Source organism: Hypanus sabinus, chromosome 2, assembly GCF_030144855.1.
Source record: "Hypanus sabinus isolate sHypSab1 chromosome 2, sHypSab1.hap1, whole genome shotgun sequence".
Classification (NCBI taxonomy): Eukaryota; Metazoa; Chordata; class Chondrichthyes; order Myliobatiformes; family Dasyatidae; genus Hypanus; species Hypanus sabinus.
In genome coordinates, this window is record NC_082707.1 from 181,143,581 (window position 1) to 181,158,720 (window position 15,140).

General features: G+C 43.2%; 1 protein-coding gene across 1 annotated transcript in view; it reads left to right on the forward strand.

Moving 5' to 3' along the window:
- brf1b (BRF1 RNA polymerase III transcription initiation factor subunit b) overlaps positions 1–15,140 on the forward strand; it is a 454,941-nt gene that overhangs the window by 317,985 nt on the left and 121,816 nt on the right. The gene's annotated exons all lie outside the window — the stretch shown is intronic.

A 15,140-nucleotide genomic window follows, 5' to 3' on the forward strand; every position in this document is an offset into this window, starting at 1 on the left:
CAGTCGATGTCCAGCATTTTGTGTGTCTGGTGAAAGTGTTCTCATCGTACAGTTGGGATCAGAGGAATTACCAGCATCTCCCTGTCCTGATGAAGGACGGGGAAGATAGAACAGTGTAGCTCAAGAGCTTCGTCCCGTGATGTATGTGCCAACCGTGAAGCCAAATTAAAGTAAGCTTATCTGCGTGCACATGATCCATATCCTTCCATTCCCTCTGTTCATATGCCTCTTAAACACCACTATTGTAACTGCTCCCACCACCACTCTGGACAGCCTGGTCCAGGCACCCACCACTCTGTGGAAAAGGATAACAAGTTCTTCTCCCTGAATGACTTTAATGAACAAATAATTCTGTGATAAGTCAGTGGTTTGTTGCTTATTGAGAGAAGCATTTTTTAATCTTCATATCTTAAATTCCAGATTTATTTATTTACACTGAGCTCTTTGTTTATCTGATTTATCATTTCATTTGGAATTCTCGCACAAGTCAAAAAAAATTCTAAGAAGATTAAGCAACTTCATAAACTGCTCGAACAGTGAATTTTATTTCAAGTATTATGCAAACTAAATGAGAAAAGACATTTTGGTTAATTTACATTTAAACACAATGTAAATTTGATTAATTTGCATTTGTAGGCTGATGAGTGGGTACATCCTCTTTGAAGATTTGTGTGATGGGGAATACGGTCATTCATTTAATTTTTGCTGCATTTTACATTAATGCTGTTCAGCCGTTAATTGCAGGGTAAAGAAGTGACCTATAATTCGGCAATTTATTTATGGGTTTGTGCATAGAATTGCATATGCATAATGCATAGTCCTGTTGAAAGGTCTTGGCCCAGACATCGATTGTTTGTTCCTTTCCATGGATGCTACCTGAACTGCTGAGTTCCTCCAGCATTTTATATGTGTTACTCTGCATTATGCATGATATGTGTTTTCTTTCATACACGGAATCAGAATCAGGTTTATTAGCCCTGACAAGTCATGAAATTTGTTGTTTTGTGGCAATACAGTGCGGTACATGAAGAATGACTTACAATAAGAAATACAAAGAAGTAGTGCAAAGAGGGCAAAATAGTGAGTTAGTGTTCATGGTTCATTGTCTGTTCAGAAATCTGATTGTGGGGATGGGAGGGAAGAAGGTGTTCTCACTATTTATCATCACATTTATTCTTTGTAATTTTCTAAAATTTAATAAATAAATAAATATATACTTTTTTTTTGCAAAGAAGTTGAGACTGTTATCTTCAGGCTCCTGAACCCCCTCCCCAATGGTGGCAATGAGAAGAGCCTCATTCCTCTTAGCTGAGAGTCTACCATGCTTAAATCCTTCACTGCAGTGGAAGGTTGTCTTTTGATCACTGATCCAGCATCTTTACCACATAGATTGGTACTCCACTTGAAGAGTGTTTCTGTTTGAATTATATTGGGCTGAATGTTTGAAGTGGACTTGTCATTACTCTCTCAATGAAACAGTACTGACCGTCTGTTTTTGAAAGCAGCAAATGGGAATATGTGAGCATTTAGTGGAAGAGGATTTGCTTTGAATTAACAGGAACCATGGGACACATCTAATCCAAGACACCCCTTATAAAATTCAATTATTCTACTAAACTTCAGCGAGTACAGGCCCAGAGCCATCAAAAGCTCCTCCTGTGCTGATCTTTTCATTCTTAGGATCATCTTCCGAACCTCTTTGGACTCTCTCCAATGCTCACACACTCCTTTATTAGATGTGGGACCCAAAACTGCTGACAATGCCCTGATTGATGAAGGCCAGCATGCCAGAAGCCTTCTTCACCACCCTGCCTACCTGCAGTGAACCATGTACGTCTACTTTATAGACTGGAGTACTGAGCCGTGTTTTCTTGCCACTTGCTTTTTCATCTGAGATTGACCAGCTTGGGGGTTGTTGCATTTGAGCACTTCATCTCTGCACAGCAGATCACAGCTGTTCACATGAGCCTGCTCATAGGTTACGAGACTGCTCTTGCCCTTTTACCACAACTTCTTTCTCGACCCCTAACAACATTATTGAAGTCGTTGTCTCCTTTGGAAACTGGCCATGTTGATTTTGATACAATTTCATATAGACAAAAATCACCCACTTCAAACGTAAGAGAATCTCCACACCCGCCTTGGCTATACTCCAGTTTATCTCCAGGAATATTTACTTTCTTTAATACTGTCCCCTCCAAACTGAAGTGAAGTTTACACAAGAAAAGAAGATACTACAGGGTCCGGGAACACAATGACCTTGGCATCCAGTTCTGTTCATGAATCCATGCAGAAATAAAATTAGATTAGCTTTACTTCTTACATGTACATCAAAGCACAGAGTGAAATGTGTTGTTTTCCATTAGCGATCATTACAGGGGCAGCCTGTAATTGTCACCATGATTCAGGCGCTTACATAGCATGTCCACAACTTACTAGTCCATATGTTTTTGGAATATGAGAGGAATCTGGAGCACCCAGCGGAAACTCACACAGTTACAGGGAGAACATACAAGCTCGTTAGAGACACCGGTGGGAATCGAACCTCAATCGGTGATCATCTGGCACCATAAAGCAATTGCTGTAACCGCTACACTACCATGTGGGTGGTATACATGTTGACCTTTGGTTCTCCAGCATCAACCATTACTCTGTCTGATGTTTTAACCCTCTGTGGTCTCGTGCCTTTCCACTCATATAATGGTATAACTTTATAACATTAAGGACCCTCACCATTTGGGATATAAGAAACAGGAGCAGGAATAGGCTATCTGGCCCATCGAGCCTGCTACACCATTCAATAAGATTATAGCTGGTCTGACCATGGACTCATTCCCACCTATGCCCCTTTCTTGTTACTACCAGGAGCCTGAAGACCTACAATTAACAATTCAGGAACATCTTCTTCCTCTCTATCATCAGATTTTTGAACAGACCATGAATCCAAAAACACTACCTTGTTATTCCTTTTATTTTGCACTGTTTATTTACTTCAGCAATTTAAAGTAATTTTGTGGCTTTGCACTGTACTGCTGCTACAAAGGAACAAATTACACAACATTTAAGTTGGTTGAAAGGTTGGGAGTGTTGTAGATAGTCTGGAGGGTTGTCAGAGGTTACAGTGAGACATCGATAGGATGCAAAACTAGGCTGAGAGGTGGCAAATGGAGTTCAATCCAGATAAGTGTGAAGTTGTTCATTTTGGTAGGTCCAATCTAAAGAATGTAATACAAATGGTAAGACTCTTGGCAGTGTGGAGGATCTGATGGATCATGGGGTCCGTGTCAATAGGACACTCAAAGCTGCAGCACAGGTTGACAGTGTTGTTAAGAAGGCGCATGGTGTGTTGGCATTCATCAACTGTGGGATTGAGTTCAAGAGCCGAGAGGTAATGTTACAGCTATATAAGACCTTGGCCAGACCCCACTTGGAGTACTGTGCTCAGTTCTGGTCGCATCACTACAGGAAGGATATGGATACTGTAAAGAGATGTTGCCTGGATTAGAGGGAGTACCTTATGAGAATAGGTTGAGTTTACTTGACCCTTTCTCCTTAGAGCGTCAGAGGATGAGAGGTGACCTGATAGAGGTGTATAAGATGCTGAGAGGCATTGATTGTGTGGATAGTCAGAGGCTTTTTCCCAGGGCTGAAATGGCTAACACGAGAGGGCTCAATTTAAGGTGCTTGGAAGTAGGTACAGAGGGGATGTCAGGGGTAAATTTTTTACGCAGAGAGTGGTGAGTGCGTGAAATGCACTGCTGGTGACGGTGGTGGAGGTGGGTACAATGGGGTCTTACAAGAGGCTCCTGGTTAGGTACATGGAGCTCAGAAAAATGGCAGGCTATGGGCAACCTTAAGTAATTTCTAAAGTAAGTACATGTTTGGCACAGCATTGTGGGCTGAAGGGCCTGTATTGTTCTGTAGGTTTTCTATGTTTCTATGAAATAAATCAGATTCTGCTTTCAGAAATGCACAGTAGAAGCCTTTTGACAACAGCTCCCTACCTTGCCCTGTCTGTTGCCTAGACTTCTCTCTGCATCATTCCTCCATTTAAGACACCATCTAAATACATGCATTGTAATCCAGTGTCTCTGGGGGTTGGATGTGTTAGTGATGATGGAGAACTCAGACTCTGATCTATGCACTCGCTAAAAAGTAGTCACTGGAGTGAGAATCCATCGCTTCATATTCCTTGATGCCTATGACGCAGGACATTGCAAACAAACAGATGGAAGTGTGAGAACTTTGGTGATTCACAGAGAGTTTATATGGCATCCTCAAGTTAGAAAAGCTTTGCAAGTTGCTTTACAAGAGGACAGGAAACAGGCTTTGAGCCAAAGGACACTACACAAGTCCTGAATGCAAACTGGGTCTGGTTACATTTTAAGATTGCGCTTAAAATAGGGTGGTTAAAAAGGCATATGGTGTGTTGGCCTTCATTCATTGGGGGATTGAATTCAAGAGCTGCGACTTACTGTTGCAGCTCTATGAAACCCTGGTTAGATCATTGTGTTCGGTTCTGGTCGCCTCATTATAGGAAGGATGTGGAAGCTTTAAAAGGGGTACAGAGGAGATTTATCAGGATGCTGCCTGGATTAGAGAGCATGTCTTATGAGGGGTGACTTGATAGAGTTGTACAAGATAAGAGGCATTGATTGAGTGGACAGTCAGAGTTCGTCACTTCCACTTTTCACCAGGTGGAAGTGGCTAACACAAGAGTTATTTTCGGTGTTTAGAAGAAAGTGTAGGAGGGATGTCAGAGGTACGTTTTTTACACAGAGAGTGATGTGTGCATGGGATACGCTGCCATGTGTGGTGGTAGAAGCAGATACATTAGGAACAGGCACGAGGATTATAGAGAAATCCAAGGCGATGTGGGAGGGAAGAGTTACATTGATCTTAGAGTAGGTTAAAAGGTTGGCACAACATCATGGGTTGAAAGGTTCTATGTTAAATAGTAAGAGAGAGGTTCAGAGAAGGTGTTTTTGGCATTGTTGATGAGTAAACTAAAAGGAGGCTGAAGTACGTTGCTAAGAGAGGGATTTAACTATTTAATGAGCTATAAAATTCCAGATGCTGGAAATCTGGAACAACTCACAAAATGCTGGAGGAATTCAAAGGGTCAGGCAGTATCTATGGAGGGAAATAGATAGCAAATGTTTAACACAAGAGATTATGCAGATGGTGCAAATTTCGAGCAACACACCCAAAATGCTGAAGAAAATCAGCAAGTCAGGCAGCATCTGTAGAGGGGAATAAACAGTCAATGATTCGGGTGTGATAAAGTGTCTCAGCCCAAAATGTTGACTATTTATTAAAACCTCCAGCAATTATAGTTGAAGTTGTAGGTTGAGATACTTCATTGGGACTGGAAAGGTAGGAAGGGTAGCCAGCAGAAAGAGATTGGTGGAAGGGGTGGAGCGAGGGCTGGTGAGTGCTGGATGGTTCCAGGTTGGGGTGGGGAGTGTTAGGCAGCTGAGGGAGGGGGAGATTGGGAATAATGTAAGAGGCTGGGAGGTGATACATGGAAGTGATAGAGGGCTGAAGAAAATGGCATCTGATAGGAGAGGACAATGGGTCATGGAATAAAGGAAAGGAGATGAGGAGGAGCACCAGACGTGGGAATATGTGAGTGGTTCAAGAGGGAAGGGGAGGGGTGATGGGGCCAGGTAATGACAAAGGAGATAATTTAAAAATTCAAAGCTCTTTGAAGTCAAGAACTGTTGTACATCGCTAAGGCCAAGTGTGTTGGGTTAAGGGTGAGTGTGTAATAGCCACAGAGGGACCAGCTCCTTAATTACTGGGGAGAGGAAAGAAACTGGTATGACAGATAAATCAACTCTTCTGTTTGAAATCAGAAAACTGAAATAAGGAAGAGGGCTGTGAGGCTAGAATGCTTAATGAGAAGCCAAATGAGGGAAAGCTGTGTGAAGGAATATTGGTGTAAGATAATTTAGATGTAACCTATGCTTAATGTCTTCCCCTCACAATAAATCTGCAATTCTCCAGAGAGAAGTCTAATATAATGTGGCTGGAGCATTGCTTGGTAAAGCAAAATGACTCGGAGACTTTGATGAATAGGCCTGTGAAGAATTTCCTTCGAGCTTGGTCAATCAATCATTTCTTTACACCCTCTGTAGTTCCTTCTCCTTTTAAACTGCACCAATTTGTAAATGGTAAAGCTATTAACCAGCTCAGTGTAAGTGGTGGGTGTTTAAAAGCTGCTGTCTGAGGGTCCTTCAGAAGAGATGGCAGCATTGAACTTGAATACTTAGTTTGTCATTAACACAAGATTTTGTAGATGCCGGAAGTCCAGAGTAACACACGCAAAATGTTGGAGGAACTCAGCAGGTCGGAAATGAACAATTGATGAAGGCTGAGACCCTTCATCAGGACTGGAAAAAAGGGGGAAGAAGCCAGAATGAGGGGAGGGTAAGGAGTGAGTGCAATCTGACAGGTGATAGGTGAGTGGGTAGGGATAAAGTAAGAAGCTTAGAGAGGAAAGGCTGAAGAAGGAATCTGATCAGAGAGGACAGTGGACCATGGGAGAGTGGGAAGGAAGAGGAGCACCAGAGGGAAGGGAAAGAGAAAGGGTAAGAGAGGAGCCAGAATGTGGAATGGAAAAACGAGATAAGGGAGGAGAGGGGAGAAATTACCGGAAGTTAAAGGAATTAATATTCATGCCTTGGATTGGAGGCTACCCAGTTGTTGCTTCACCAATCTAAAAGTGGCTTCATTGTGGTAGTAGAGGAGGCCATGGACAGACATGTTGGAATGGGAATGGGGAGTGGAATTAAAGTGATTGACCACTATGAGATCCTGTCTTTTGCAGACAGAACAAAGATGCTTTATCCCCCAATCTACATCAAATCTCAGCAATGTAGAGGAGGCAGCACTGGGGACACTGGATGCAGTAGATGACCCCAACAGACTTGCAGGTGTATTGTTGCCTCACCTGGAAGGACTGTTTGGGGCCCTGAATGCTGGTGAGGAACAAGGTGTAGAGGCAGTTTCAGCACTTCTTCTGTTTACAGAAGTAAGTGCCAGGAGGGAACTCAGTGGGAAGGGAGGAACATACAAGGAAGTTTGAGAGAGAGCTTCAACGGGATCCTACCACTAAACATTTCTTTAACTTCTCCATCCCACCCACTCTCAGCTTTCCACAGGGATCGCTCTCTCCATGACTCGTAACCAGTACAAAACAATCAAGGTTTCAGGGTCAAAAGCTGCATTTCATCTGTAACTGTATTGATTTGGAATGTTTTATACTGATATTGGAATTGGTTTATTATTATCACATGTAACAAGATACATCAAAAATCTTGTATTGCACACTGTTTATACAAATCAAGTCGTTACACGTTACATTGAGCTAGAATAAAGTAAAATAATAACAATGCAGAATAAAGTGTAAAAGTTACTGAAAAAGTGCAGTGCAGGTAAACATAAAGTGCATGATCATAACAAGGTGGATTCCAGAGTCCTCTGCTTGTTTTTCTGGATTAAGAAAAGAGAAAACTCTGAAACAGTCTGTATCTTTGGAATTCTGATGAAATAGAATAGAAATTTATTGTCATTTCTCAGACAACAAAATTGTGGTGCTTCTTCAGTCCATACAAAACAGATATTTACAATGCATGTGGTATGGCTTAATTTAAAAATATTCCCATATTTACATGCAACAAGTGACTTCCATGGTCCATAACTCTCAAAGGCCATTGGCAAGCTGGGGTGTAGCATTATTCAGCTGCACAGGAAGAAGCTGTTTTTCAGTCTTACTGTCTTGACTATGATGTTTCTGTGTCTGCTACCTGATGGCAAGAGATTGTCCAGGATGAGGTAGGACCATAGGAATGTGCTGTAGACAGCAAGAGTTAGACCATAGGATCGTAAGATATAGGAACAGATGTAGGTCATTTGGCCCATCGACTGATCCAATTATTCCAGTCATCCTCACTCCCATGCTTTCACCCCATATTCTTTGATGCCCTGGCTATTCCAGAACCTATCTATCTTTGCCTTAAATGCACCCAATGACTTGGCCTCCACTGCTGCTCTTGGCAACAAATTACACAGATTTACCACCCTCTGACTAAAGTAATTTCTCCACATCTCTGTTCTAAATGGACATCTTTCAATCCTGAAGTTGTGCCCCCTTGTTCTAGACTCCCCTACCATGGGAAGTAACTTTGCCATATCTAATCTGTTCAGGTCTTTTAACATTTGGAATGTTTCTATGAGATCCCCCCTCATTCTCCTGAAATCCAGGGAATACAGCAATGTCAGTATATCCACAATACTCCATGTGTGGTCTTGCAAGGGCCTTATAGAGCCTCAACATCACATCCCTGCTCTTATATTCTATACCTCTAGAAATGAATGCCAACATTACATTCACTTTCTTCACCACCTTTCAACCTGGAGGTTAACCTTTAGGGTATCCTGCACAAGAACTCCCAAGTCCCTTTGGTTCTCTGCATTTTGAATTCTCTCCCCACCTAAATAATAGTCTTCCTATTTATCTCTTCCACCAAAGTGCATGACCATACACTTTCCAACATTGTATTTCATTTGCCACTGCTTTGTCCATTCCCCTAAACTATCTGAGTCTCTCTGCAGGCTGTCTGTTTCCTCAACACTACCCACTCCTCCACCTATCTCTGTATCAATATCTTGCTAAGCAGCCTCATGTGTGGCACTTTGTCAAAGGCCTTCTGAAAACCCAAGTACAGCACATCCACTGAATCTCCTTTGTCTACCCAGCTTGTAATTTCCTCAAAAAATTGCGGCAGGTTAGTCAGGCAGGATTTTCCTTTCAGAAAACCATGCTGGCTTTGGCCTGTCATGTCATGTGCCTCCAGGTATTACATAATCTCATCCTTAACAATTGATTCCAACAACTTCCCAAACACTGATGTCAGGCTAACAGGTCGAGAGTTTCCTCTCTGCTGCCTTCCACCCTTCTTAAATAGCGGAGTAACATTTGCAATTTTCCAGTCATCCAGTACAATGCCAGAATCTATTGATTCTTGAAAGATCATTGTTAACGCCTCCACAATCTCTCCAGCTACTTTCCTTCAGAACCCGAGGGTGCATTCCATCAGGTCCAGGAGATTTATCCACCCTCAAACCATTAAGCTTCCTGAGCACATTCTCAGTTGTAATTTTCACTGCACATACTTCACTTCCCTGACACTTTTGAATGTCCGTTGTACTGCAGGTGTCTTCCGCTGTGAAGACCGATGCAAAATACGTATTCAGTTCCTCTGCCACCTCTGTGTCTCTCATGAGAATATCTTCAGCATCATTTTCTATTGGTCCTATATCTACCCTCAACTCTCTTTTACCCTTTATATACTTAAAAAAGCTGTTAGTATCTAAAAAGTTACTAAAAGATTTTAGTCACTAGCTTCCTTTCATAATTCATCTTTTCCTTCCTTATGACCTTCTTAGTTTCCTTCTACAAGTTTTTAAAAGCTTCCCAGTCCTTTATCTTCACACTAGCTTTGGTTTCCTTGTATGCCCTCTCTTTTGCTTTTACTTTGGCTCTGACTTCACTTGTCAGCCACGGTAATATTCTTCTTCCATTTGAAAATTTCTTCTTATTTGGAGTATATCTGTCTTGCACTTCCTGTAGTTTTCGCAGAAACTCCAGCCAGTGCTGCTTTGCTGTCCTTCTTGCTAGTGTCCCTTTCCAGTTAACTTTGGCCAGTTCCCCTCTCCTTGTAATTTCTTTTATTCCACTGAAATACCAACACATTGGAATTTAGCTTCTCCTTCTCAAATTTCAAAGTGAACTCGATCATATTGTGATCACTGTTCCCTAAGGGCTCTCTTATCACCTCCAAATCATTGCACAACACCCAATCCAGCATGGCCGATCCCCTATTGGGTTCAACAATAAGCTGTTCTAAAATGCCATCCCTTAGACATTCTACAAATTCTCTCTCTTGAGGTCCAGTACTGGCCTGGTTTTCCCAATCTGCTTTCATGTTAAAATCCCCAACAATTATCATGATATTGCCCTTCTGACATGCCTTTTCTATCTCGTGCTGTAATTTGTGATCCAGATCCCGGCTGCTGTTTGGACACCTGTATACATCTGCTATTAGGATCCTTTTATCCTTGCCATTTCTTAATTCAACCCATAGAGACTACACCTTCCGATCCTATATCTTCCCTTTCTAATGATTTAGTATTATTTTATACACAGGGCCACACCACCCCTTCTGCCTGCTAACCTATCTTTCCGATACACCTTATATCCTTGGACATTCAACTCCCGATGATAGCCATCCTTTAACCAAGTTTCAGAGAAGGCCACAATGCCATATATAGGTGAATTTCAGGATCATCCATTTTATTTCTTATGCTGCGTACGTTCAAGTACAACACTTTCAATCCAATATTTATTGCTTTCTGTTTTAACTGCACCATGCCTCTATTGCCCTGTAACTCATCCCACTGGCTGTGATTATGCCTCATCTCCTCCCTGTTCTTTCTATAAGCTCTGTTGCACGCTATCTATGATTTATTTCTTTTTTCCCTTTCTCAGTCTTATCACTCTGGTTCCCTCCCCTTGCCAAATTAGTTTAAACCCTCCCTAATAGCTCTGTTAAACTTCCCTGCTAGGTTATTGGACCCCTTTTGGTTCAGGTGTAACCCGTCTTTTATGTACAGGTCGTACCTCACCCAGAAGATACTCCAATGATCCAGGATCCCAAAGCTCTGCCCCCACCCCAATCTCTCAGCCACGCATTAATATGCCTGAACATGCTATTCTAGCGCTCGTTAGCACATGGCACAGGCAGCAATCCCGAGATTACTACCCTCAAGGTCCTGCTTTTCAGCTTCCTACCCAACTCCCTGAATTCTCTCTTCAGGACCTCCTCCCTTTTTCTACCAATGTCATTGGTACCAACACGTACCAAGGCTTCTTGGCTGTTCACCTCTCCCTTCTGAGTACTCTGCACCCGGTCTGAGACATCCGGTACCCTGGTACCTGGGAGGCAGCGCACCGTGCGGGTATCTCTATCAGGCTGACAGAACCTCCTGTCTGTTCCTCTCACTATGGAATCCTCTATGACTACCACATTCTCATCTTCTTCTCTGTCTTCTGCACCATGGAACCAGGCTCAAAGCCAGTCATCCTCTGTTAGTTCACTTCCCCCCCCCCCCCCGCCCCCAACAGATTCCAAAACGAGATAACGATTACTGAAGGGGGATGGCCACAGGAGTGCTCTCTACTATCTGAGCTCTTCCCTTCCCTTCCCTTCCCTTCCCTTCCCTGACAGTCACCCACTTATCTAACCCCTGCAGCCTTTGGGTGACTAATTCCTTGTAGCTCCTATCTCCTATCTACCTCCTGCTCATTTTCCCTAATAAGCCGTCAGTCTTAATAAGCTGCACCTCCAGATCCCTAACACGGTCTCTCAGGAGCTGCATCTCAGTGCACCTGGCACAGATGTGGCCCTCTGGGAGACTGGAAGATCCCTAGAATTCCCACATCCAACACCCAGAGTTGTAGATTGTCTGGTAGTTGGCCCAGTAGTTGAGCCCCGGTGATGTGCTGAGCTGCCCTAATCACCCTTTGGAGTGCTTTGTGATCTGTCTGGCTGCAGCGAGGATACCACACTGTCATTCCGTATGTCTGTATGCTCTCTGTCGCACATCAATAAATGCTGGCATGCAATCTTTGGAGCACGTTCGCTCTCCTTAAGCACCTCAGGTAGTACAGTCACTGTTGTGCTTTCCTTACTATCAAGGTAGTGCTGACAAACCAAAAGAGCTCCTCAGTGACGTTCATTGCCAAAAACTTGAAATTGGAGACCCTTTCCACTACCTCACCATTTATGAATAGTGAGGTTTGTTCAGGACCTTTCGCCTTTCTGAAGTCAATTATTATTTCTTTTGTCTTCTTGATGTTCCTGCAACAATCGGACAGTTTCAGCACCTCCTTTCTATGTGTAGATTCATTATTGTTTGTGATTAGGCCAGTCATCTGCAATTTTGATGATTTAGTTTGTAGTAAAAGCAGGTCATCGATTTGAAGCATTAATTCTCTCTTTCCACAGGTGCTGACTGACCTACTGACTTACAGATTTCTTTGTTTTTATCTGAGATAATCTGCACATTTTCCCTTCATCCTTGTGTTAGAAGAATGTAAGGGGATCTCATTGAAATCTGTTGACATGGAGTGGATGTTTCCTATAGTGGGGAAGTGTAGGACCAGAGGGCACAGCTCAGAATACAGGGACCTCCTTTTAGAACAGGGATGAGGAGGAATTTCTTTAGCCAGAGAATGGTGGATCTGTAGAATTTATTGTCATACACGGCTGTGGTGGCCAAGTCATTGGGTATATTTAGCATGGAGCTTGATAGGCTTTTGATTAGTGAGGACATTACAGATTATGGAGATAAGACAAGAGAATGGGGTTGAGAGGAATAGTAATTCAGCCATGATTGAATGGTGGAGCAGACTCGATAGGCCAAATGGCATAATTCTACTCCCTATATCCTATAGTTTTATGCATTCCTTGAACAGATATCAAACTTCGATGGGAACACAAACAGGAAAATCTGCAGATGCTGAAAACATAGAAACATAGAAAACCTACAGCTCAATACAGGCCCTTCAACCCACAAAGCTGTGCTGAACATGTCCCTACCTTAGAAATTACCTAGGGTTACCCATAACCCTCTATTTTTCTAAGCTCCATGTACCTGTTTTAAAAGACCCTATCATATCCGCCTGCACCACCGTCGCCAGCAGCCCATTCCATGCACTTACCACTCTCTGCGTAAAAAACTTACCCTGACATCTCCTCTGTACCTACTTCCAAGCACCTTAAAACTGTGCCCTTATGTGCTAGCCATTTCAGCTCTGAGAAAAAGCCTCTTACTATCCACATGATCAATGCCTCTCATCATCTTACAATTAAAGGCAAAACACACAAAATGCTGGAGGAAAATAACGAACAAGAGAAAATCTGCAGGTGCTGAAAATCCAAGCAACACATGCAAAATGCTGAAGCAACTGAGCATACCAGGCAGCATCTACGGAAAAGAGTACAGTCGACGTTTCAGTCCAAGACCCTTCATGAGGACTGAAGAAAGAAAGATGAGGAGTCAGAGTAAGAAGGTGGGGAAAAGGGAGAAAGAAGCACAAGGTGATAGGTGAAACTGGGAGGGGGGAGTGGTGAAGTAAAGAGCTGGGAAGTTGATTGGTGAAAGAGATACAGGGCTGGAGAATGGGGAGTCTAATAGGAGAGAACAGAACGCCATAGAAGAAAGAAAAGGGGGAGGAGCACCAGAGGAAAGTGATGGGCAGGTAGGGAGATAAGATGAGAAGGAAATGAAAATAGGGAATGGTAAAGGAGGCAGGGGCATTACCAGAAGTTCGAGAAATCACTGTTCATGCCATTAGGTTGAGGGCTACCCAGACAGAATGTAAGATGTTGCTCTTCCAACCTGAGTATGGCCTCATTGCAACAGTAGAGGAGGCCACGGACTGACATGTCGGAATGGGAATGGGAAGTGGAATTAAAATGGGTGGCCTCTGGGAGATCCCATTTTCTCTGGCAGATGGAGCGTGGGTGTCTTTCCCTTCCCCCCCACTTACTGCTTTCCATAGGGATCACTCCCTATGTGACTCCTTTGACCATTCGTCCCTCCCCACTGATCTCCCTCCTGACACTTACCCTTGCAAGTGGAACAAGTGCTACACCTACCCCTACACCTCCTCCCTCACTACCATTAAGGGCCCCAAACAGTCCTTCATGTGAGGCAACACTTCCGTTGTGTGTCTGTTGGGGTCATATACTGTGTCCGATGCTCCTGATGTGGCCTCCTGTATATCGGTGAGACCAGATGTAGATTGAGAGACTGCTTTGCCAAGCACCTACACTCCGTCCACCAGAAATAGTAAGATTTCCCAGTGGCCGCCCATTTTAATTCCTCTTCCCATTCCCATTCTGACACATCAGTCCATGGCCTCCTCTGCTATTCGCTATGAGGCCATACTCTGGTTGGAGGAGCAACACCTTATATTCCATCTGGACAGCACCCAACCTGATGGAATGAACATCAATATTTCAAACTTCAGGTAATGCCCATGCACCGTCACCATTTCCCTCTCTCAGCTTATCTCCTTATGTACCCATCACCTCCCTCTGGTGCTTGTACTCCTTTTCTTTCTTCCTTGGCCTTCTGTCCTCTGCTATCAGATTCCCCATTCTCCAGCCCTTTATCTCTTCCACCAATCAACTTCCCAGCTCTTTACTTCACCCCCTTCCCCCACTCCCGGTTTCACCTATCACCTTGTGTTTCTTTCTCTCCTCCCCCACCTTCTTACTTTGACTCCTCATCTTTTTTCTCCACTCCTGATGAAGGGTCTTGGCCCAAAACGTTGACTGTACTCTTTTCCGTAGATGCTGCCTGGCCTGCTGAGTTCCTCCAGTATTTTGTGTGTGTTGCTAAAATGCTGAAGGAGCCCAGCAGGTCAGGCAGAGTCTTATCAAAATGAATATTCATTTCCATCGATGCTGCCTGACCTGCTGAGTTTCTCTAGCATTTTGTGAGTGTTTATCTTCTATGGGAAGGTAATTAACAAAAACCATCCACATCCACTCACATAATTATCTCCTGCTGGAGTATCCAGACACTAGAGTGTAAACTGAATCATATCACAGACCAAGGAGACATGGGAATGTAAGCTTCAGTTAGCCGCTTGGTGATGTGTGTAATAAGTTATTGATTGGTTTCACTTTGAGCACTTTGAATAGCAGATGAAAAGAATATTCAGAATGTTCTGAGAGGAAGGTCGGAAGCTGTGACATTTGAAAACATTGAAGTAGAATGCAGATAATCTGATATCCTACCGTGGAGTTTTTTGATGTTGTAACACTTTAGGTATGGTTTTAGAAGTGTTGCTGCTGGCATGCCTTCGTCATGATTGCATCAGTGTGTTGGGCCCAGGATTGATGTTGATGCCCGGGAACTTTGGCTGCTCATCTTTCTGTGCTGACCCATTTGAGGACTGTTGTGTGTTCCTCCAGCTTCCCCTTCCTGAAGTCCACAATCAATTCTTGGTTTTACTGATATTAGGACATAGAACAGTACAGCACAGTAAAGGCCCTTCA